The sequence below is a fragment of the Ambystoma mexicanum genome, chromosome 7q (assembly GCF_040938575.1).
Source record: "Ambystoma mexicanum isolate Mex_15411 chromosome 7q, UKY_AmexF1_1, whole genome shotgun sequence".
NCBI lineage: Eukaryota > Metazoa > Chordata > Amphibia > Caudata > Ambystomatidae > Ambystoma > Ambystoma mexicanum.
The window spans coordinates 1129851311-1129877815 of NC_090941.1; positions in this window are offsets into that span (position 1 = coordinate 1129851311).

Below are 26505 nucleotides of genomic sequence, written 5' to 3' on the forward strand. Positions count from 1 at the left end.
CATCTATTGAATATCATAGCTATTACAGTGGTGGGTTACTTTGTTACAGTGCTACATACATTGAATATCATAGCTATTACAGCGGTGGGTTACTTCGTTACAGTGGTACATATATTGAATATCATAGCTATTACAGCGGTGGGTTACTTCATTACAGTGGTACATACATTGAATATCATAGCTATTACAGGGGTAGGTTACTTTGTTACAGTGGTACATACATTGAATATCATAGCTATTAAAGCAGTGGGTTACTTTGTTACAGTGGTACATACATTGAATATCATAGCTAATACAGCGGTGGGTTACTTTGTTACAGTGGTACACAAATTGAATATCATAGCTATCACAGCGGTGGGTTACTTCGTTACAGTGGTACATATATTGAATATCATAGTTATTACAGTGGTGGGTTACTTTGTTACAGTGGTACATATATTGAATATCATAGCTATTACAATGGTGGGTTACTTCATTACAATGGTACATACATTGAATATCATAGCTATTACAGCGGTGGTACATACATTGAATATCATAGCTATTACAGTGGTGGGTTACTTTGTTACAGTGGTACATATATTGAATATCATAGCTATTACAGCGGTGGGTTACTTTGTTACAGTGGTACATACATTGAATATCATAGCTAATACAGCGGTGGGTTACTTTGTTACAGTGGTACATGCATTGAATATCATAGCTATTACAATGGTGGGTTACTTTGTTACAGTCGTACATATATTGAATATCATAGCTATTACAGTGGTGGGTTACTTTATTACAGTGCTACATACATTGAATATCATAGCTATTACAGCGGTGGGATACTTCGTTACAGTGGTACACAGATTGAATATCATAGCTATTACAGCGGTGGGTTACTTCGTTACAGTGGTACATATATTGAATATCATAGTTATTACAGTGGTGGGTTACTTTGTTACAGTGGTACATATATTGAATATCATAGCTATTACAATGGTGGGTTACTTCATTACAATGGTACATACATTGAATATCATAGCTATTACAGCGGTGGTACATACATTGAATATCATAGCTATTACAGTGGTGGGTTACTTTGTTACAGTGGTACATATATTGAATATCATAGCTATTACAGCGGTGGGTTACTTCGTTACAGTGGTACATATATTGAATATCATAGCTATTACAGCGGTGGGTTACTTCGTTACAGTGGTACATATATTGAATATCATAGCTATTACAGTGGTGGGTTACTTTGTTACAGTGGTACATATATTGAATATCATAGCTATTACAGCGGTGGGTTACTTTGTTACAGTGGTACATACATTGAATATCATAGCTATTACAGTGGTGGGTTACTTTGTTACAGTGGTACATACATTGAATATCATAGCTATTACAGTGGTGGGTTACTTTGTTACAGTGGTACATATATTGAACATCATAGCTATTACAATGGTGGGTTACTTCGTTACAGTCGTACATATATTGAATATCATAGCTTTTACAGTGGTGGGTTACTTTGTTACAGTGCTACATACATTTAATATCATAGCTATTACAATGGTGGGTTACTTCGTTACAGTCGTACATATATTGAATATCATAGCTATTACAGCGGTGGGTTACTTCGTTACAGTGGTACATACATTGAATATCACAGCTATTACAGGGGTGGGTTACTTTGTTACAGTGGTACATACATTGAATATCATAGCTATTACAGCAGTGGGTTACTTTGTTACAGTGGTACATACATTGAATATCATAGCTATTACAGCGGTGGGTTACTTTATTACAGTGCTACATACATTGAATATCATAGCTATTACAATGGTGGGTTACTTTGTTACAGTCGTACATATATTGAATATTATAGCTATTACAGTGGTGGGTTACTTTGTTACAGTGCTATATACATTGAATATCATAGCTATTACAATGGTGGGTTACTTCGTTACAGTCATACATATATTGAATATCATAGCTATTACAGTGGAGGGATACTTTGTTACAGTGCTACATACATTGAATATCATAGCTATTACAGCAGTGGGTTACTTCGTTACAGTGGTACATACATTGAATATCATAGCTATTACAGGGGTGGGTTAATTTGTTACAGTGGTACATACATTGAATATCATAGCTATTACAGCAGTGGGTTACTTTGTTACAGTGGTACATACATTGAATACCATAGCTATTACAGAGGTGGGTTACTTTGTTACAGTGGTAAATGCATTGAATATCATAGCTATTACAATGGCGGGTTACTTCGTTACTGTCGTACATATATTGAATATCATAGCTATTACAGTGGTGGGTTACTTTATTACAGTGGTACATAAATTGAATATCATAGCTATTACAGAGGTGGGTTACTTCGTTAGAGTGGTACATATATTGAATATCATAGCTATTACAGTGAAGTGGGAGAATGGAAGAACATGCTCCCGCCCTTCCCCTCTTGCGCTTGGCCTAGAGGATCACGGCCCAGACACCCGCCACGAGAGGAGTTTGCCTATCTACCGGACGACCAAATACCCTGGTACAGGAACATACGGATGTGCCCATCTACCTGCCCAGCAGCCCGCCCTGTCCATGCCGACACCTGCGGCACGGACCAACTCGACAAAACCTACACGTCGTTAGAGATGCCATGACGACCTAGCCAACGGTCAGCACACCTGTGCAAATATACACACCGGACACTCCCGCACCAATCTACACGAAGAATATACTCAGTGCTATGACGTAGGTGACAGACATACTCACGGACGTACATCTTTATTATTTTCCACATAGGCTCTCAAAATGCAGAAACGCAAGACGCATCATGAACTTATATAAAAAAGGCTTGCTCACACTTCTTCTAAGAGCCATGTACCATAATGAAGAATATAACGGGGACACGATACTGAGGATAAAGCAATATGATACCGTAACCTAAAGCGCCCTGCATCAAACGGTTCCACCTATGCACCAGGCCCAAGTAGGCCGCAGGCAAAAGCTTCCATGAACATTGAGTGAGCAAGAACTGGGTTGCTGACCCTGCAAAATGAGCCCGGCGAAAGCACACCGCCAAGGGCACGATGTTGCAATCTCGCACGCTGCAAGCCAACGCCAAGGTCGCACCTGCAAGATAAACTAGGCACACCGTAGGAAAAAAATATTAATTGTGTTGAATTTTGCCTCAAACACGGTCCCACCTCACGTGACAAAGTCAAACCTGACAAGATGCCAAGCCCAGGAGGAAGGAGACGCCTGAATCCCACGTTTCGAGACACAGGCAGATACAATTAAAAGACTCATTTGGACATCTGCAGCAGTGGGAGTATTCGACCTCCCAACATATGAATAATTCCTCACATTGTTTACACCTACCCATATTAAAACATTGTTGCAAATGACAGGTGCACCACGAGCTGGGAACAGCGATAGTCCCAGAGTGGGAGGCTCGCGAGTGGACCAATTAGAACATGGGGTTCTTATCACTGACGCCATTCACATTGACCAATCCTCAGAGGTCTTCATGTAACAATTTTCATGTATCAAATTGAAGGGACAGCCCAGGTATACCACCTGACTAACTCTCAGCCACTAACACCGTTCTCTATATGTGCGCTATACTAACCCTACCACTCGAGTAACCAATCCAGAGTGGAGATAGGTTTTTGCTAAAACTTTCCAAGTGACGCAAGTAGCGCGTCATACTAAGGTAAAAAGGGCCTGCGAGCCCCACGATTGTGTGTGTGTCAGGACGGACGCGTACGCTCCTTGACCCATCCCTGCCGTTTTGTCTAATAAACAGCAGAGTCACCTTGCTTCTTGCGTGTGTCTCATACTCTATCTCTTTTGGGATATACGGGAGGAGTTGGGGTCTGCCCGGAGGTCTGTGGACGGTCCGGCCGACCCCGGCAGAATTTCCCCCCCGACAAGTTGGAGGTACTGCTGAGATCTGTTTAAGATCTGCTTTTTTATTTTTACTTTTTCCAGGTAATCGCGTTGCGAGGAGGCCCGGCGGCGCGGCCCCCTCTGCCGTTGCCCCCTTCTGAGGACTACAGGACCATCGCGGAGCTGCGAGAAGACCGGACAGCGCAATCCGGATATTGGCCCTCGGGAGCCGGTTGAGAAGTATCCCGCCCGTGGCTGGCGAGTGTCCAGACGTGGTCCAGATGAGGGGAGGTGGCGAGCCGCTTGGAGGGGTGCACGCAGTCGAGCGGCCCCGCATCAAGAGAACTTGGTGAGCATGCCACGCACAACAAGCAATGTGAAATTGTGAGGGAGGGGGGAGGAATTAAATACGGGAGGTGGGAGGTGTTGCACAGGTGCGCGACGAAAGTTTGACAATTTAGTGTTGGCAATGGAATGAATGGTAGCCGAACGAGTGTGAGAGCAGTAGGCTACGTTACGCGAGGGGGGGCGGAGCACGAAAACATCACGTGCGGCCGCTCGTAGACACTGATTGGCCTAGGTCGCGACTACGTGTAAGGGTGTGTGTATGTGTGTGGTTTCCTACGATTTGGCATTTATTGATCAATGAGTAGATGAGGATCCCTATTGTTCGAGCAAGAAACTCGATAGGTAGATGACGTTTCCCTGTAGGCGGTAGCTAGTTAGTTGCCCAATACGGAAGATAATTGGCTGGTTAAGCCCTCCTGTCGAGGGGCGTATCACACGCGAGGCGACGCAGCATGCGCAGTCCGATTATATTATTGATTACCTTGTTCCAGGAGTGACAGGAAGACAGCTGTGAGGTTAACGGGGGTAGATTGCAAGTGTATTTTGAACTTAAAGAATATATGAAGAACTTACCAGTAGTTCGAAGAGATCGGTGACGTCACCAGTAGGGCTTTCATAGGATATCCCGAGCACAAGGCATCTTTCTTTCTGAGAGTGGTGGGGAAGAGAACTGTGGTAAGGGAGTGGAAACGGAGACAAATGGTAATGAGTTGATCGGGGAAAGGTGAAACGGGGGACGTGGCTGCGCACACAGAGCGCCGGCCACGGCAAGTGTAGAAGAAGGAGGAGGAGCAAGTGAAAATAGGACGACTGTATAAGAACGTCATAAGGGGCACGCAGCCGCAGGGGGCTACGTGCGCCTCGGCCGCAGGGGGCCGTAAGGGTGTCGTGTAAAGGAAGAAAGACAGAAGAAAATATACAAATGTAAATACTATATTTTTATAATTTTCCTTAGCGGACTATCGCAAGTCCCCAAACTTACGGGGCCAGGTAACGATATAAGGCTGTATATTGTAAACTGCTAGTGAGATAACCGCTACCAAATAGGGGAAGGGTAACAAGTGGAGCGCTACTATGCCATACGGGACAGGATCGGGAGGGTTGGGGAACACCCTCACTACCCCACTACAGCACATATGTACAACACTGTCACCCCATAGGGAGAAACTGATTAAGTATAGTATAGAATGGACCCAGGGGACGGACAACAAAATGATAACATTGTGGCCGCCTAATGGTAGCTTCGATCCATATGCCCAACATTCACTACTAAACCATCTGCATAATACATACAAAGGGAAGAAGTTGGCAAACCACGTGGAGGTGTTTAACTTATGGAGGATGTTCCAAGGGTCCCGACCAGGACCAAATGGAATGTTCACTGTGGAGGAAATACCGGAAGAAAAAGAGATTAAGGAGGAAGGAGAGGATGGGAAAAAGGGGAGTGAAGACCCAAAGAACACGGGGAACGGACAAGAGGGAGGAGAAAAGAATAATACATCAAATGAAATAAAAAAGGAACCAAGCAACGATATACCCCTAGCAAAGGGAGCGAAAACGGAGGGAGGGGGGTTGTACCCTTTAAGGGAGTTAGGAGAAATAGAAAGAGGTCAGTTAAGGGCGGCTGAGGGGTACTCGAACCCGGCATACAGCCCTCCACCATATGTGGCTCATAGGAAGATGCCAGCAGGGGAGGGGAGGACTGGAGAAGAACAAACTGTGGAAATAGGAAATGATGAGTGGGTAGCTGCACAGATACTATTAAAATTACGAGGTTCATTAACAGGGGAAGAGAAGGAGGTAGTAAGGAAAACAGACGAGGATAATACCAGGGAGAGTGGAATGAGAGGGGAAGAGCTGTTACGGCAAAAGGAAGAGATTTTGGAGGAACGACTAGCAGAATTAAGGGATGAGCAGAATGAATTGATCAAACAGCTCGAGAGGGAGGAAAGAGAGAGAGCGAGGAAAAGGAAAGAAGGTAAGAACGAATTGGAAAAAATAAGGGAACGAACTGAGGAGCAAAGGAGAGAAGCTGAAAGCGTAAAAGCAGCAGCAGAAAGGGTATCAAGAGCAGTGCTGCGAGAAAAGAAAAGGGAAGAAGAAGAGAAAGAAAAAGAAATGGCAATGTGGAAGAGGAGATTACTATCAGAAACGACTAAGAAATACGAAGAAGGGAGGGTGATAGAGAGCATATTAGAAAGGGAAAGGGTGAAATGGGAAAGGAAGAAAGAGGATGAAAGAATATTGGAACAGATGAGTAGTGAAGTAATGGAGGAATTAAAAAGGAAAAGGGAGGAAAATGGTAGGGAGATGGAGGAGAGAAATGAAGGAGAAAGAGAAGACAGGAGAAGGGAGAGTGAAGTATGGGGGGATGTATATAAAGACACAGAAGTAGCAACAACATCAGCGCAAAGGGGAGCGGTTGATAAAGGAGAAAAAGGAGAACTGGACCTAATAGACTTACAAACAGTAACAATAAAGTGGAAAAAGACCGAGTGGGGGGTGCCGTTTATGACTGACTTTTGTAGTGAGGAAGGAGAAGGAGTGGAGAAGGAAGAAAGAAACAGTGAAAGGGAAAGCCTAGATAAACTATACATCACCCGGACCAACACAGACTCGCCATGGATCCGTAGGAGAAAGGATGAGCTGGAGAGAAGTGAGGAGGATGAGCAAGGAATAGCGGAAAGACAGAGACATGAGGCCGCACCGTCCCCATCACGCCCTCTCCCATCGCACCCTACATGCTCAACCACCTCACGCTCGTTACGCACAATAAAACTTGCGCCCTTCACAGACGAACTGACACCCTATGCATGTCGGCTTAGGGACCTCCCTAGACGCAGGCAGGAAAGGCGAATACACATGCCCACATTAAATACAGGAAATGATGGAAGAAGGGGAAAAGATGGAGAAGAAAGAGTTACGAGCAGGGGAAATACGGATGAAATTGACGATGTAGAAGAAAGGGAAGAAGAGGAAGGGTGTGAGGACTCGATTTTATGGAAGACAAAGGGTAAAACGAGACATAACTTAATGCCACTTCTGGAGAGGGGAGGGGTTAGGCCACAGTATGTCCCTTGGAAGCATACAGACAAAGAAAATATAAAATGCAGGCTCCCATCATTAAGTGGAGGTGCGGGTAAGTGGATATATGAAATGGAAAAACACACCGCAGGACAGAAACTGGCAGTAGGAGATGTGAAGGGCCTTCTAATATCGATATTAGGGGATGCAGCGGATGACATTTGGAAGAGAGCGGGATTCCCTGGGGTAACAATAACAAACACATTGCATGATGGGGCACCATTCGCAAACTGCAGACATGCACTATGGCAGGCACTGAGGGTACAGTACCCAGACACATCAGACATAGGAGCAATTACCTCCCGCAAGATGCGTGAGAACGAAGATCCTGTTGATTATATCCAGGAAATCCAAGAGAAGTGGCGCATGGAAACTAGAGAACAATGGGACAAAACACCCGCAAAATTATATCATGTACTAGTACAAGGGCTTCCGGAAGGAGTTCAGAAACAACTGAAGAAAGTAGTGGGAATGGAAGCAAAAGCATGGCCAGAAATACAACTGACTATAGTGCATCATTGCAGGACATGGCAAGGAAAAATGAAACAGAAGGAAGAGGACAGGAAAACGGAAGAGGCTAAACTAGTACAGAAAAAGCTTACTAAAAACACAATGGAAGGGGCACTAATAACTACGCCTACAACAATGACCCAAAGCCCCACACAAGTAGTGGCTGCACAAGATCCCTCCCAAATACCATCTTCACAGACTATAACACAACAGGTGCCGCCACTCCAACCATACACGACCAACATGGGAGGAGGATACCCAATGCCAGGAGCTGGGTATTATAATTACAACAGGGGGAGAGGAGGAATTATGAGAGGGAGAGGATACGGATATAATACCCAACAGCAGGTAGGAGGACTTAGAAATTCCTATCCCACAGGGCAACCAGTATACCAGGACAACACAGGGAGCTTTCCATGGCAGCGTAGGGAACCACCGGTGTGTTGGAGTTGTGGATTATTAGGGCACATGTCACGCACGTGTAGAGTAAGACCAGGAACACCATCATGGAGTGAACAGGGACAACCAAGGCCCACACAGGAACAGCAGGGCATACAGCAACAGCAGACGTTGCAACAGGGAAATGAACAGCAACAACTAATAACACAACAACAGCCACAGACAAATTCACTGCCACAACAACAGGTAGCGATAACAAAACAACCCCAAGTACAACAAACACAACTGGGTAGGGTGACGGTCCTGGGACACAACCCTTACACAGGAAATGGTCAATCGTTGTACCCTCAATAGGACAGCCCACAGACGGCCTTGGTGTGTCCCATCCTGTCAGTAACACCTAATAGTGCGGAGGAACCACGCATAGAGGTAACAATAGGTGACAAAAGGTTATCATTCCATGTTGACAACGGGGCGACCCGGTCTTGGATAAGGGAGGGTAAATTTAAGATGTCAGGCGAAGCCATGAACACCCAAGGATTCTCTGGGGCTAAAGGGTTGGTTCCTTTTACTGATAACATTCCCTTATCTATAGGAGATTATGACCTGTCAGTCCCACTTCTATATTATAGTGCCTCACCAGTAAATATACTGGGGAGAGACATAATGAACAGGTTGAATATGACGATCTCATTAACTGAGGACGGCATAATTTGCTCCACTCCAGGGATTAACATGCTCACAGCACGACAGATTATGCAAGCATACTGCGGAAAAACAGCGATTAGGGCGGAGCCAGTAGATGGCGAGCTCTTCCAGTACGGGACAGACATGGCATTTGCATGGATGCCAGGGATAGAGGGAAAAATGTGGAGGAGGCCAGCAGCCTATCTGTTCAGACCAGAAACACCAGTCAATGAGCCAGAAGGAAAGGTGGTTCCAGTGGACATTGAGAGCATTATAGCAACAGCTGATTACATTGCTGTACATGCCCAAGACAGAGAAGGAAGGGCATGGAGGGCAGTGATAGCACTAGCGGAAGGATGTAGACTCACCCAGGTGTCAGATGAGGAGCTGTTCTCAGAAGAAAAGGAGGAAGGTGAAATGGTGTTTATGATGAGTGTGGAAATATGGCTAAGAGTGGCGTACAAACAAGTAGCACAGAAAATTGCAATGGCACTTGAGGCACCCGCATGCACCCCAGTCCCCTTCTTTAAGGAGGATATGACAAAGGTACCCACATCACTGTGGACTACTAGCCCCTATGACGTGGGGTGCATAAAAAGTATAGGGGGAGTAAGGATAACATTGAAAAAAGGTGCAATACTCCCCAGAGTGAAACAGTACCCACTATCAAAAGAGGCAGATGAGGGCATATATGAAACCATAACGGCCCTTATAAATAATGGCATATTGGTCCCCTCAGAATCACCATGTAACATGGCTGTATACCCAGTGTGCAAGGCTAAAGGGGGTTCTTGGCGCTTCATACAGGATCTTAGGCCCTTGAACAACATAGTAGAAGCAGAGTATCCCATAGCAGCAAACCCGGCCACAATATTGTGTGGCATTCCAGCAGAAGCATCAAGATTTACAGTGATCGACCTTAAAAATGCATTCTTCTCAATACATTGCACCCAGACTCACAAGATCTGACAAGCTTCACTTACAGAAACACAAAGTGGAAACACACCAGATTGCCACAAGGGTATTGCGAATCACCCTCAATTTTCAACAGAGTAATACAGATGGATTTGGGGAACATTGAAGTGGAAAGCACAGTGTTGCAGTATGTCGATGACATAATAATTTGCAGTACAAACGAAAGAACATGCAGAGAGGACTCATTAAAGATGTTGACAATATTGGCTGAGAAAGGTTACAAGGTAGACATGGAAAAGTTACAGTACTGTCAAGAACAGGTACTTTACATTGGTCAGCTCATATCCCAACATGGAAGAAAGATTGCACCACAAAGAGCACAGGCCATTTCAAACACACCAGTGCCACAAACAGTGAGGGAACTGCAGCAGTTCCTGGGTCTATGCAACTACTGTAGAGCATGGGTATTTGATTACAGTTCATACATAGGGCCCCTGCTTGAGGCGTTAAAGGAAGCTAATAAAGGGGAGAAAAAGCTGAGGTAGACAATGGAAATGAAAGAGGCTTTTGATGAGTTGAAAGATGCGATATCAACTGCTCTGGTACTGGCATCCCCAGACTATGAGCGACAATTTTTTATATTTTCACATTGCGACTCAGCAGTAATGAAAGCAGTGTTGGCCCAAAAAACAAGCATGGGCTACAAACCAGTAGCATTTTACAGCGGCCACTTAGATCCTGTGATGCTAGGTCATTTCCCTTGCGAACAGGGTCTCGCCGCAGCTGCTTTTGCGGTAGAGAAAGCATCAGCAATAACCATGCTGTGCCCAACTACACTGTTTGTGGAACATGCACTATTTGCCATATTGAATAAACCTAAGTCCACCCTAACCACGCAAAGGGCATCAGGTTATGAGATCATCTTATCCAGAGCTGAACTATCAATTGTTAGATGTAGCACGGTCAACCCTGCAAGGTTCCTAGCAGAAGTAATTGAGGAGGGAGATTATGCCCACGACTGTACGCAAATAACTGACATGTACTCATGTACTAGAAAGGTTGAAGAAAACGTGCTAGAGGGAGCTGAGCTCTTGTTCATTGATGGGTCATCAACTATCGACCAAAGGGATGGTGTAAGGAGGACTGGGGCAGCAGTGGTAAAAATGATGGAGGTACCGGTGTGTGTGGCCATGAAATGTGTACAATTACCACAGCATTACTCCGCTCAAGCAGCGGAATTAGTTGCACTGGTCTTGGCGTTGAAGGAAAGCTTTGACAAACGAGTGACCATATACTCCGACAGCGCGTATGTTACATCCACTATCCACTCAGGGCTGTCGAAATGGAGAAGAAGAGGGTTTAGGAGAGCTGATGGCACTCCAGTGCAACATGCCCTCCTATTGGCTGAACTAATTGAAGCAATAAATGACCCACAATAATTAGCTTTAGTGAAATGCACCGCACACACCAATGGCGAAGATCACATCTCAAAAGGGAATGCAGCAGCAGACGCACATGCGAAGTATGCTGCATACTTTGGTGAGATATGGAACCCCCAGAGTCACAGAGAGGGAGAGGGAGGGGAATGGCTAAGGAGATGTTGATAAGAGAAGGGTACACCCATCTCCCAGCCACACAGATTATGGAGCTACAAGCGGCTGCACCAATGGCCGAAAAAGAAATATTTGTAAAAAGAGGATGCACAATGTCACCAACCGACGCACTATGGCGCCAGGGTGACACTGGAAAGGTTGTAATACCATTGGCACTTTTGAACACCGCCCTGAGCCAACTACATTACCCAGCCCACACAGGCAAGGAAGTAATTGCAGCACGAATTAGGGAAGACTGGTTCTGCCCCGAGTTAAATTCTCATGTGTCAAATTGTATCAGCAACTGTCTCACATGTCAACAGTTTACGGCCGGCCACACTCTGAAGGTGATAAGAGGTACTATACCCCGGCCAGAGGGACCGTTCCGACATCTCCATATTGACTATGTTGATATGATCAACGTATGTCAAGGAAATAGGTATATGATTGTAGTAGTATGCCCATTTTCGAGGTGGATTGAAGCAGGGCCCTGTTCACACCCAGATGCATTTAGAGCTGCTAAATTCCTAGTGAGGGAGGTCTTCCCTAGGTGGGGAGTGTGTGAGGTATTAAGGTCAGACAATGGCCCACATTTCGCAAACGAAATGTTCCAGCACATTACATCCTTGCTGAACATCAAGCATAAATTTGCATGTGCATACCACCCACAGGCCAACGGTGTATGTGAACGCCTGAACGGCCTATTAAAGGAGGCAATTGCAAAGATACAGCAAACAACAAAGAAGAGTTGGTTATATTGCCTTCCATTAGCCCTATTTGAGCTAAGGAATAGACCAGGGTCCGACCACCACCTCACCCCTCACGAGGTGGTTACCGGACGTCAAATGCGCCTTCCCCTAACGACAACATCAAGAGCATTTACTGACCACGAGAGTACTGCAAGTGTTCTTGGTGATGAAATGTACCAATATGTGTCTTCTTTGATTACTAGTGTAGTGTTTGTGTCTCAACAGCTCGAGCGCACGCGGGGCGGGTCTAACAGCGACCAACAAGAAGACGTGGATAAAGATTTGGAAAAGGAAAGACTGTGCAAAGTTGCTAAAGGTGACCACCTACTACTTCGCAATTTCAACAGAAAGTGGAACAGTCCACGATTCACTGGCCCCCATCTGGTAGAAGAGGGATCAACGAAAGCAGTAAAGTTACAGGACAAACGTGCTTGGAACCACCTACACGACGTAAAGATCTACAAACTCCAGACCCGCCCCAGCGCCACCGACAGGGCCACAGGAAGAACAACAACAGCGTCACCAACGGAGGAAGAGACTTCTCCCACAACTAACAGCCTAAGTGTCCCCATGCCCTGCCACCCCCCAGATTCCTCAGAGACAACTATTAGAAAAGAAAGGGGTGATCCCCATACCGCCCACCCCATGGTTACACGATCAAAGGGTAAAGAGACTCCCGCCAGCCTGAGCACCAAACCCTCTGCCCATTGACCCCCTACCCACTGTAGTAATAACTGAACTGAAGGACATTGTTTTGCACATATACACATGTAAACACCTGAATGTTCTCTTTCTTTTCTCTCGCACATGCAGGTAAAGCGTATTATTGTACTGATAAGAAAGTAGACAACTAACTAATTCACTGCCCAGGAGTAGATGGTACCCTCAGAAGATAATTACCTGGAAGAATTGTCACACCAATTTGTATATGAAATAAAACGGCCAACATACCTGAAAGGAAGGAGGATACGTGTCTACTACACAGCATTCCTCTTGGCCATAGAACATTCAATGCCCCACCTCCAACCATACTTGCCTGCGCTAAGAGATAGATCGCTTAGATTGGCGTGGGAACAGCTCTTCGCCTGGGCACTGAATGACTACTTGATAGGGAGAGCTTAATAACAATAACTAACCTTAATAACGAGCATATTAAGAATTTTCAGGCGGGCAACTGTAACGTCGCAAGAATAAGCTGCCGGACTGCAGCAAGGTAAGAGCAAAATGCCGGTGAAATTAGCATTTGTAATAAAATTGATAGGGATTTTAATGATCACCGGGTTCTTGGCTGCCTCTGTATGGCAGTACAGCTATGCTATTGATATTATTGCTGTACCCAAACCTAATATACCCCCACCCTCAGCTGCAACAGGTGTTACGTCAGGTGGTACTAGTAAAACCCCACACCAGGAAAATAGAGTTAAACGCAGCACATACTCAGATAATAAAGGCATTGACAACTATGTACAAGATTCAGCACACGTCTCTAACAACATGTGGTACCAACACATGACCAAAATAGGCAAGCAGACAACAGAAGACAGCTGCTACGTTTGCTCATTGATCCCATACGCCATGAGCGCTTCTCGAACATTTGTTGCTACGGAGATAGATGGAAAAATAGCACGATGTATAATATACCTGGCGCTGTTCCAGATGAAAGGAAGATTTCAAGGGACAATGGTGCAACTGGTGTGGAAAACACGAGATACATACCCATATGAAAATAACTTCCTCAAGACTTATTTGAGTTACCACAAGAGCAGTTTACATGCTGAAGGATTCAGATACATAACAAGTGGTCCTGAAAAAGGAGAAACAAAGAAAGTAACACTGCAGTACCTACCATGTGATTGGTACGCCACTGAAGTCCCTGGTAAAAACGGATGTTGGGAAAGACCACTGATTACAATAACAGGGAAGGTGTACATGAACAACAAATGGGACATAGGAGTGGTTGGCAGCAACATGGTAACAAGAGAAAATATTTCAACTATTGATGGACATAACCATAGATGTTGGATGACTTGGATCAAGTACGTACCCATGCTCACGTGGATGGAGAAGGATGAAGACCCAATAACAATACTGCCTTTAACTGCGCCTAAGGTATGCTACCAACATAAAGGAGAGGTGGATGTAGGATACAATACCAACTGTGAAAGCGTGATGGAGTTACCTGAGGGGGGAGCAGGAACAGCAGTAGTAATGGACCATTACTGGGCCTGTGGAGACAAGGCGTATCACACACTGCCCCCTTTGTGGAATGGTGTATGCACTATAGTACACGTTAATGTACCATCACTAGTGGTACCCCAGAAGCATGTGAATATGGCGAATTTCCCCAAGATGGATGAAGGAAACAAAAGGAAGAAGAGATCTGCACAGCCTCGGAAAGGATCAGAGAACAGACGCAACGACACTGTCCTCAACAGAAGGAAAAGACAAGGAGAACCTCTGACAGGAAATTACCTGTGGGGAAGGTCGGAAACAGCACTGACCTCAATACCGCCGGAACACAGACTATTCAGCAGAGCAGCTATGTTCTTCTCCTCAATAATACATCCTGGACTGCAGGCTTACGCAAACGCAAAATGGCTCCAGATAACTAGGTGGGAACTAATGATGACAATCAACTCTACAGTAAATGGATTCAATGCAATAAAAGAGGAATTGCGAGCAGTAAGAATGGTTTCACTACAGAACAGATATGTACTGGACCTCCTCACAGCAATGGAAGGAGGAGTTTGCGCAAAGATAGGACAATCATGCTGCACATTCATTCCTGCTAACGATGCTGACAATGGTACACTCACGGAAGCTGTATCACAATTGGCCCAGATGCACTCAAAAATGATGGATGAAAGTAAAGGTGTGAAAAAGGATGAGAGCTGGTTTTCAATATTATGGTCATGGATGCCATCGTGGCTGTCAGATGGACTGAAGATTATAGTTGGATGTACTATTCTGGCTGGAGCTACATTGATCATAATAAGATTTTGGAAAGCCCGAAAGGCACGCACCACAGACGAGATGATCGAAATGGTTGGTATACACCTCTTGATGCCAACAGATGACGGCCAACACACAGGTACAATAATAAAAGAGAGAGAGAAGTTGCGCAACCAGATCATCACCAACCACGTGGACCCACCATCTGTGAAGCTCGAAAACCCAAGAAACCCAAGGAGCTACATAGGGAAATGGGTATACTGCACTCCTGGAGGAACATGTGAATATATGTATTGGTCATTTGAAGACCATGTTAACCACTATGGACATTTGGGAGGAATAACTAAAATATGGAGAGTAAGAGGAGATAAAGAAAAGGATATGTTTGTGGTCGACAAGTCGACCAGAGGGGGGACTGAAGTGGGAGAATGGAAGAACAGGCTCCAGCCCTTCCCCTCTCACGCTTGGCCTAGAGGATCACGGCCCAGACACCCGCCATGAGAGGAGTTTGCCTATCTACCGGATGACCAAATACCCTGGTACAGGAACATACGGATGTGCCCATCTACCTGCCCAGCAGCCCGCCCAGTCCATGCCGACACCTGCGGCACGGACCAACTCGACTAAACCTACACGTCGTTAGAGATGCCATGACGACCTAGCCAACGGTCAGCACACCTGTGCAAATATACACACCGGACACTCCCGCACCAATCTACACGAAGAATATACTCAGTGCTATGACGTAGGCGACAGACATACTCACGGACGTACATATTTATTATTTTCCACATAGGCTCTCAAAATGCAGAAACGCAAGACGCATCATGAACTTATATAAAAAAGGCTTGCTCACGCTTCTTCTAAGAGCCATGTACCATAATGAAGAATATAACGGGGACACGATACTGAGGATAAAACAATATGATACCGTAACCTAAAGCGCCCTGCATCAAACGGTTCCACCTATGCACCAGGCCCAAGTAGGCCGCAGGCAAAAGCTTCCATGAACATTGAGTGAGCAAGAACTGGGTTGCAGACCCTGCAAAATGAGCCTGGCGAAAGCACACCGCCAAGGGCACGATGTTGCAATCTCGCACGCTGCAAGATAAACTAGGCACACCGTAGGAAAAACAATATTAATTGTGTTGAATTTTGCCTCAAACACGGTCCCACCTCACGTGACAAAGTCAAACCTGACAAGATGCCAAGCCCAGGAGGAAGGAGACGCCTGAATCCCACGTTTCGAGACACAGGCAGATACAATTAAAAGACTCATTTGGACATCTGCAGCAGTTTGAGTATTCGACCTCCCAACATATGAATAAATCCTCACATTGTTTACACCTACCCATATTAAAACATTGTTGCAAATGACAGGTGCACCGGGAACAGCGATAGTCCCAGACTGAGAGGCTCGCGAGCCGACCAATTAGAACATAGGGTTCTTATCACTGACGCCATTCACATTGACCAATCCTCAGAGGTCTATATGTAACAATTTTCATGTATCAAATTGAAGGGACAGCCCAGGTATACCACCTGACTAACTCTCAGCCACTAACACCGTTCTCTATATGTGCGCTATACTAACCCTACCACTCGAGTAACCAATCCAGAGTGGAGATAGGTTTTTGCTAAAACTTTCCAAGTGACGCAAGTAGCGCGTCATACTAAGGTAAAAAGGGCCTGCGAGCCCCACGATTGTGTGTGTGTCAGGACGGACGCGTACGCTCCTTGACCCATCCCTGCCGTTTTGTCAAATAAACAGCAGAGTCACCTTGCTTCTTGCGTGTGTCTCATACTCTATCTCTTTTGGGATATACGGGAGGAGTTGGGGCCTCCCTGCCCGGAGGTCTGCGGACGGTCCGGCCGACCCCGGCAGAATTTCCCCCACGACAACAGTGGTGGGTTACTTTGTTACAGTGGTACATATATTGAATATCATAGCTATTACAATGGTGGATTACTTCGTTACAGTTGTACATACATTGAATATCATAGCTATAACAGCGGTGGTACATACTTTGAATATCATAGCTATTACAATGGTGGGTTACTTTGTTACAGTGGTACATATATTGAATATAATAGCTATTACAGCGGTGGGTTACTTCGTTACATTGGTACATATATTGAATATCATAGCTATTACAGCGGTGGTTTACTTTGTTACAGTGGTACATATATTGAATATCATAGCTATTACAGCGGTGGGTTACTTCGTTACAGTGGTACATATATTGAATATCATAGCTATTACAGCGGTGGGTTACTTTGTTACAGTGGTACATACATTGAATATCATAGCTATTACAGCGGTGGGTTACTTTGTTACAGTGGTACATACATTGAATATCATAGCTATTACAGCGGTGGGTTACTTTGTTACAGTGGTACATATATTGAACATCATAGCTATTACAATGGTGGGTTACTTCGTTACAGTCTGTGGAGGGCGGATGACTGTGGAGGGCGGATGCCTTTGGAAGATGAGTGTGGATGGCGGATGACCGTGGAAGACGGATGACTATGGAGGGCGGATGACTGTAGAGGGCGGATGACTGTAGAGGGCGGATGAATGTGGAGGGCGGATGACTACGGAGGGCGGATGACTGCGGAGGGCGGATGACTGCGGAAGGCGGATGACTGCGGAGGGCGGATGACTGCGGAGGGCGGATGACTGCGGAGGGCGGATGACTGCGGAGGGCGGATGACTGCTGAGGACGGATGATTGCGGAAGGCGGATGATTGCGGAGGGCGGATGATTGCGGAGGGCGGATGATTGCGGAGGGCGGATGATTGCGGAGGGCGGATGATTGCGGAGGGCTGATGACTGTGGAGGGCGGATGACTGTGGAGGGCGGTGAGTGTACAGAGCGAACAAATATGAAGAGCCAATAAATGTGGTGGACAGATGAATGTGGAGAACACATGAGTGTAGAATGCGGCTGAATGAATATGGAGAGCACATGAATGTAGAAAACGGTTGAGTGTAATGAGGGGAAGAACATGGACCGCGGAGGAGTTTAGGGAACGGCTGAGTACAGCTATCGGCTGAATCTGGCGAGCGACGGAATGTAGCGAGCGGCTGAGTATGGCAAGCAGCTGAGTATGCCGGGCGACCGAGTGTAGTAAGCGGCTGAGTATGGCGAGAGAACGGGTATGCGTCGAACGAACGAGAAATAAGAGCGAGAAAACGAGTGTACACAAAACAGATAAGTACATTGTACGGAAGAGTGAACGGAGCTGATGAATGCAGAACTGACAAGTGGCGGATGAGCATCTGATGCGAATGAGTGCGTAACAGATGAGCCTGGGGAGCGGGTGAACGCACGAAACAAATGAATGAATGGACCAGAGCGCATGATTATGCTAGATGGAGGAGTACGCCATACGGATGAATTCGCTGACCCGATTAATAGTGCATAAGAGCAGATGAGAAACAAAACACATCGCACGGACCGGACCGGACCCCTCTGAATTGCGTAATGTGCAGACTTTGATGTGGAACGCAAGGAACCGTTGTAAGAGCATACTTCATTTCACACCCCACGCTTACTCTCTCCTTACACCACTCAAGTAGAACACAGAGATACTATGACACCATTCGGTATAACTGTTCTCATATCAACATCCGCCGCTCACTCCCCATCACTCTAAGTAAACATTGCTGGTTTCTCACCCCCAGCCAAGCGTTCTCGTCAGGCTTAACGCTGCCTCACTCGGACTGGATAACTCCTGCCAGACCGAACACATACTCCTGATTCCTCAACCACCACACCTATCGCTAGGAAGCAGCTACCACAGAAATTCCGCACCAGCTGCACACATACCTGGTGCGCACACGCACCTTTGACCCTCTCTAATCTCTCCACTGACCCGAACCTCGGTTCCCAAGGGCGTTCAACCTACCAGCGCCTTCAGACCATACCAATGGTATATAAGGCGCTATATAAATGCAAAATAACAATAACAATAACAATAACAGTCGTACATATATTGAATATCATAGCTTTTACAATGGTGGTTACTTCGTTACAGTCGTACATATATTGAATATCATAGCTATTACAGCGGTGGGTTACTTCGTTACAGTGGTACATACATTGAATATCATAGCTATTACAGGGGTGGGTTACTTCGTTACAGTGGTACATACATTGAATATCATAGCTATTACAGCGGTGGGTTACTTTGTTACAGTGGTACATACATTGAATATCATAGCTATTACAGCGGTGGGTTACTTTATTACAATGCTACATACATTGAATATCATAGCTATTACAATGGTGGGTTACTTCGTTACAGTTGTACATATATTGAATATCATAGCTATTACAGTGGTGGGTTACTTTGTTACAGTGGTACAATCATTGATATCATAGTTATTACAATGGTGGGTTACTTCGTTACAGTGGTACATATATTGAATATCATAGCTATTACAGTGGTGGGTTACTTTGTTACAGTGCTACATACATTGAATATCATAGCTATTACAGCGGTGGGTTACTTCGTTACAGTGGTACATATATTGAATATCATAGCTATTACAGCGGAGGGTTACTTCGTTACAGTGGTACATACATTGAATATCATAGCTATTACAGCGGTGGGTTACTTTGTTACAGTGGTACATACATTGAATATCATAGCTATTACAACGGTGGGTTACTTTGTTACAGTGGTACATACATTGAATATCATAGCTATTACAATGGTGGGTTACTTTGTTACAGTCGTACATATATTGAATATCATAGCTATTACAGTGTTTGGTTACTTTGTTACAGTACTACATACATTGAATATCATAGCTATTACAGTGGTGGGTTACTTTGTTACAGTGCTACATACATTGAATATCATAGCTATTACAGCGGTGGGTTACTTTGTTACAGTGGTACATACATTGAATATCATAGCTATTACAGTGGTGGGTTACTTTGTTACAGTGGTATAAATATCGAATATCATAGCTATTACAGCGGTGGGTTACTTCGTTACAGTGGTACATATATTGAATATAATAGCTATTACAGCGGTGGCTTACTTCGTTACAGTGGTACATATATTGAATATCATAGCTATTACAGCGGTGGTACATACATTGAATATCATAACTACTACAGCAGTGGTTTACTTTGTTACAGTGGTAAAGGACATAACTTATCAAGTGTACGCAGTTCACTATGTTGTTAACTGTCTATGTTGACAACAGTTATCTTACCTAAATACTAAAAATCAGCCAAAGCGAGAGCTTCAAGTCATTGATGGCTAGGAGAATTGCCTGTCGATGATTTTCACTAGCTGCACATACGCAATGACCACGCTGAAATCCAGAGGATAAGTGTGTCCCCAGTGGAAGTGAGAGCTTTCTTGCACAAATGGATAAGCTAACTCCCAACAAAGTTACAGTGGTTGATCACCTGGGAGAAACATACAGTGCATTTCCCAGTCTGAACTCCCAGAGCTGCCATGAATGCAAACAAAAGTAAAATCAGTCACTTAACAGAAATGTATGTTTCCTTTGGGCTAAGGAGGACAGAGGTGGAACGCTGCCTCAGGTTAGAAAGACTGCTGAGACTCATATTCTGGAGGCTAAGGAGGACAGTGGTGGAATACTGCCCATGCCAGAAATGATGCTGAGACTCATATTCTGGAGGCTAAGGAGGACAGTGGTGGAATACTGCCCATGCCAGAAATGATGCTGAGACTCATATTATGGAAGCTAAGGAGGACAGTGGTGGAATACTACCCCATGCAAGAAATGATGCTGAGACTCAGATTATGGAAGATAAGGAGGACAGAGGTGGAATACTGCCCCATGCCAGAAATGATGCTGAGACTCATATTCTGGAGGATAAGGAGGACAGTGGTGGAATACTGCCCCATGCCAGAAATGATGTTGAGACTCATATTATGGAGGCTAAGGAGGACAGTGGTGGAATACTACCCCATGCTGAGACTCATATTATGGAGGCTAAGGAGGACAGTGGTTGAATACGACCCCATGCCAGAAATGATGCTGAGACTCATATTATGGAAGCTAAGGAGGACAGTGGTGGACTACTACCCCATGCCAGAAATGATGCTGAGACTCATATTATGGGGGGTAAGGAGGACAGTGGTGGACTACTGCCCCATGCCAGAAATTATGCTGAGACTCATATAATGGAGGGTAAGGAGGACAGTGGTGGAATACTACCGCATGCCAGATATGATGCTGAGACTCATATTATGGAAGCTAAGGAGGACAGTGGTGGACTACTGCCCCATGACAGAAATTATGCTGAGACTCATATTATGGAGGGTAAGGAGGACAGTGGTAGACTACTTCTCCATGCCAGATATGATGCTGAGACTCATATTATGGAAGCTAAGGAGGACAGTGGTGGAATACTACCCCATGCCAGAAATGATGCTGAGACTCATATTATGGAGGCTAAGGAGGACAGTGGTGGAATACTGCCCCATGCCAGAAATGATGCTGAGACTCATATTATGGAGGGTAAGGAGGATAGTGGTGGAATACTGCCCCATGCCAGAAATTATGCTGAGACTCATATTATGGAAGCTAAGGAGGACAGTGGTGGAATACTACCCCATGCCAGATATGATGCTGAAACTCATTTTATGGAGGGTAAGGAGGACAGTGGTGGAATACTGCCCCATGCCAGAAATTATGCTGAGACTCATATTATGGAAGCTAAGGAGGACAGTGGTGGAATACTACCCCATGCCAGATATGATGCTGAGACTCATATTATGGAGGGTAAGGAGGACAGTGGTGGAATACTGCCCCGTGCCAGAAATTATGCTGAGACTCATATTATGGAAGCTAAGGAGGACAGTGGTGGAATACTACCCCATGCCAGAAATTATGCTGAGACTCATATTATGGAAGCTAAGGAGGACAGTGGTGGAATACTGCCCCATGCCAGAAATAATGCTGAGACTCATATTATGGAGGATAAGGAGGACAGTGGTGGAATACTGCCCCATGCCAGAAATTATGCTGAGACTCATATTATGGAAGCTAAGGAGGACAGTGGTGGAATACTGCCCCATGCCAGAGATTATGCTGAGACTCATATTATGGAAGCTGAGGAGGACAGTGGTGGAATACTGCCCCATGCCAGATATGATGCTGAGACTCATATTATGGAGGGTAAGGAGGACAGTGGTGGAATACTGCCCCATGCCAGAAATGATGCTGAGACTCATAATATGGAGGGTAAGGAGGACAGTGGTGGAATACTGCCCCATGCCAGAAATGATGCTGAGACTCATATTATGGAGGATAAGGAGGACAGTGGTGGAATACTACCCCATGCCAGAAATGATGCTGAGACTCAGATTGTGGAAGCGAAGGAGGACAGTGGTGGAATACTACCCCATGCCATAAATGATGCTGAGACTCATATTATGGAGGCTAAGGAGGACAGTGGTGGAATACTACCCCATGCCAGAAATGATGCTGAGACTCAGATTATGGAGGCTAAGGAGGACAGTGGTGGAATACTGCCCCATGCCAGAAATGATGCTGAGACTCAGATTATGGAGGCTAAGTAGGACAGTGGTGGAATACTACCCCATGCCAGAAATTATGCTGAGACTCATATTATGGAAGCTAAGGAGGACAGTGGTGGAATACTACCCCATGCCAGAAATGATGCTGAGACTCAGATTATGGAGGCTAAGGAGGACAGTGGTGGACTACTTCCCCATGCCAGATATGATGCTGAGACTCATATTATGGAAGCTAAGGAGGACAGTGGTGGAATACTGCCCCATGCCAGAAATGATGCTGAGACTCATATTATGGAGGGTAAGGAGGATAGTGGTGGAATACTGCCCCATGCCAGAAATTATGCTGAGACTCATATTATGGAAGCTAAGGAGGACAGTGGTGGAATACTACCCCATGCCAGATATGATGCTGAAACTCATTTTATGGAGGGTAAGGAGGACAGTGGTGGAATACTGCCCCATGCCAGAAATTATGCTGAGACTCATATTATGGAAGCTAAGGAGGACAGTGGTGGAATACTACCCCGTGCCAGATATGATGCTGAGACTCATATTATGGAGGGTAAGGAGGACAGTGGTGGAATACTGCCCCGTGCCAGAAATTATGCTGAGACTCATATTATGGAAGCTAAGGAGGACAGTGGTGGAATACTACCCCATGCCAGAAATTATGCTGAGACTCATATTATGGAAGCTAAGGAGGACAGTGGTGGAATACTGCCCCATGCCAGAAATAATGCTGAGACTCATATTATGGAGGATAAGGAGGACAGTGGTGGAATACTGCCCCATGCCAGAAATTATGCTGAGACTCATATTATGGAAGCTAAGGAGGACAGGAGTGGAATACTGCCCCATGCCAGATATGATGCTGAGACTCATATTATGGAGGGTAAGGAGGACAGTGGTGGAATACTGCCCCATGCCAGAAATGATGCTGAGACTCATAATATGGAGGGTAAGGAGGACAGTGGTGGAATACTGCCCCATGCCAGAAATGATGCTGAGACTCATATTATGGAGGATAAGGAGGACAGTGGTGGAATACTACCCCATGCCAGAAATGATGCTGAGACTCAGATTGTGGAAGCGAAGGAGGACAGTGGTGGAATACTACCCCATGCCATAAATGATGCTGAGACTCATATTATGGAGGCTAAGGAGGACAGTGGTGGAATACTACCCCATGCCAGAAATGATGCTGAGACTCAGATTATGGAGGCTAAGGAGGACAGTGGTGGAATACTGCCCCATGCCAGAAATGATGCTGAGACTCAGATTATGGAGGCTAAGTAGGACAGTGGTGGAATACTACCCCATGCCAGAAATTATGCTGAGACTCATATTATGGAAGCTAAGGAGGACAGTGGTGGAATACTACCCCATGCCAGATATGATGCTGAGACTCATATTATGGAGGGTAAGGAGGACAGTGGTGGAATACTGCCCCGTGCCAGAAATTATGCTGAGACTCATATTATGGAAGCTAAGGAGGACAGTGGTGGAATACTACCCCATGCCAGAAATTATGCTGAGACTCATATTATGGAAGCTAAGGAGGACAGTGGTGGAATACTGCCCCATGCCAGAAATAATGCTGAGACTCATATTATGGAGGATAAGGAGGACAGTGGTGGAATACTGCCCCATGCCAGAAATTATGCTGAGACTCATATTATGGAAGCTAAGGAGGACAGTGGTGGAATACTGCCCCATGCCAGAGATTATGCTGAGACTCATATTATGGAAGCTAAGGAGGACAGTGGTGGAATACTGCCCCATGCCAGATATGATGCTGAGACTCATATTATGGAGGGTAAGGAGGACAGTGGTGGAATACTGCCCCATGCCAGAAATGATGCTGAGACTCATAATATGGAGGGTAAGGAGGACAGTGGTGGAATACTGCCCCATGCCAGAAATGATGCTGAGACTCATATTATGGAGGATAAGGAGGACAGTGGTGGAATACTACCCCATGCCAGAAATGATGCTGAGACTCAGATTGTGGAAGCGAAGGAGGACAGTGGTGGAATACTACCCCATGCCATAAATGATGCTGAGACTCATATTATGGAGGCTAAGGAGGACAGTGGTGGAATACTACCCCATGCCAGAAATGATGCTGAGACTCAGATTATGGAGGCTAAGGAGGACAGTGGTGGAATACTGCCCCATGCCAGAAATGATGCTGAGACTCAGATTATGGAGGCTAAGTAGGACAGTGGTGGAATACTACCCCATGCCAGAAATTATGCTGAGACTCATATTATGGAAGCTAAGGAGGACAGTGGTGGAATACTACCCCATGCCAGAAATGATGCTGAGACTCAGATTATGGAGGCTAAGGAGGACAGTGGTGGACTACTTCCCCATGCCAGATATGATGCTGAGACTCATATTATGGAAGCTAAGGAGGACAGTGGTGGAATACTGCCCCATGCCAGAAATGATGCTGAGACTCATATTATGGAGGGTAAGGAGGATAGTGGTGGAATACTGCCCCATGCCAGAAATTATGCTGAGACTCATATTATGGAAGCTAAGGAGGACAGTGGTGGAATACTACCCCATGCCAGATATGATGCTGAAACTCATTTTATGGAGGGTAAGGAGGACAGTGGTGGAATACTGCCCCATGCCAGAAATTATGCTGAGACTCATATTATGGAAGCTAAGGAGGACAGTGGTGGAATACTACCCCATGCCAGATATGATGCTGAGACTCATATTATGGAGGGTAAGGAGGACAGTGGTGGAATACTGCCCCATGCCAGATATGATGCTGAGACTCATATTATGGAAGCTAAGGAGGACAGTGGTGGAATACTGCCCCATGCCAGAAATAATGCTGAGACTCATATTATGGAGGATAAGGAGGACAGTGGTGGAATACTGCCCCATGCCAGAAATTATGCTGAGACTCATATTATGGAAGCTAAGGAGGACAGTGGTGGAATACTGCCCCATGCCAGAGATTATGCTGAGACTCATATTATGGAAGCTAAGGAGGACAGGAGTGGAATACTGCCCCATGCCAGATATGATGCTGAGACTCATATTATGGAGGGTAAGGAGGACAGTGGTGGAATACTGCCCCATGCCAGAAATGATGCTGAGACTCATAATATGGAGGGTAAGGAGGACAGTGGTGGAATACTGCCCCATGCCAGAAATGATGCTGAGACTCATATTATGGAGGATAAGGAGGACAGTGGTGGAATACTACCCCATGCCAGAAATGATGCTGAGACTCAGATTGTGGAAGCGAAGGAGGACAGTGGTGGAATACTACCCCATGCCATAAATGATGCTGAGACTCATATTATGGAGGCTAAGGAGGACAGTGGTGGAATACTACCCCATGCCAGAAATGATGCTGAGACTCAGATTATGGAGGCTAAGGAGGACAGTGGTGGAATACTGCCCCATGCCAGAAATGATGCTGAGACTCAGATTATGGAGGCTAAGTAGGACAGTGGTGGAATACTACCCCATGCCAGAAATTATGCTGAGACTCATATTATGGAAGCTAAGGAGGACAGTGGTGGAATACTACCCCATGCCAGAAATGATGCTGAGACTCAGATTATGGAGGCTAAGGAGGACAGTGGTGGACTACTTCCCCATGCCAGATATGATGCTGAGACTCATATTATGGAAGCTAAGGAGGACAGTGGTGGAATACTACCCCATGCCAGAAATGATGCTGAGACTCATATTATGGAGGGTAAGGAGGACAGTGGTGGAATACTGCCCCATGCCAGAAATTATGCTGAGACTCATATTATGGAGGGTAAGGAGGACAGTGGTGGAATACTGCCCCATGCCAGAAATTAT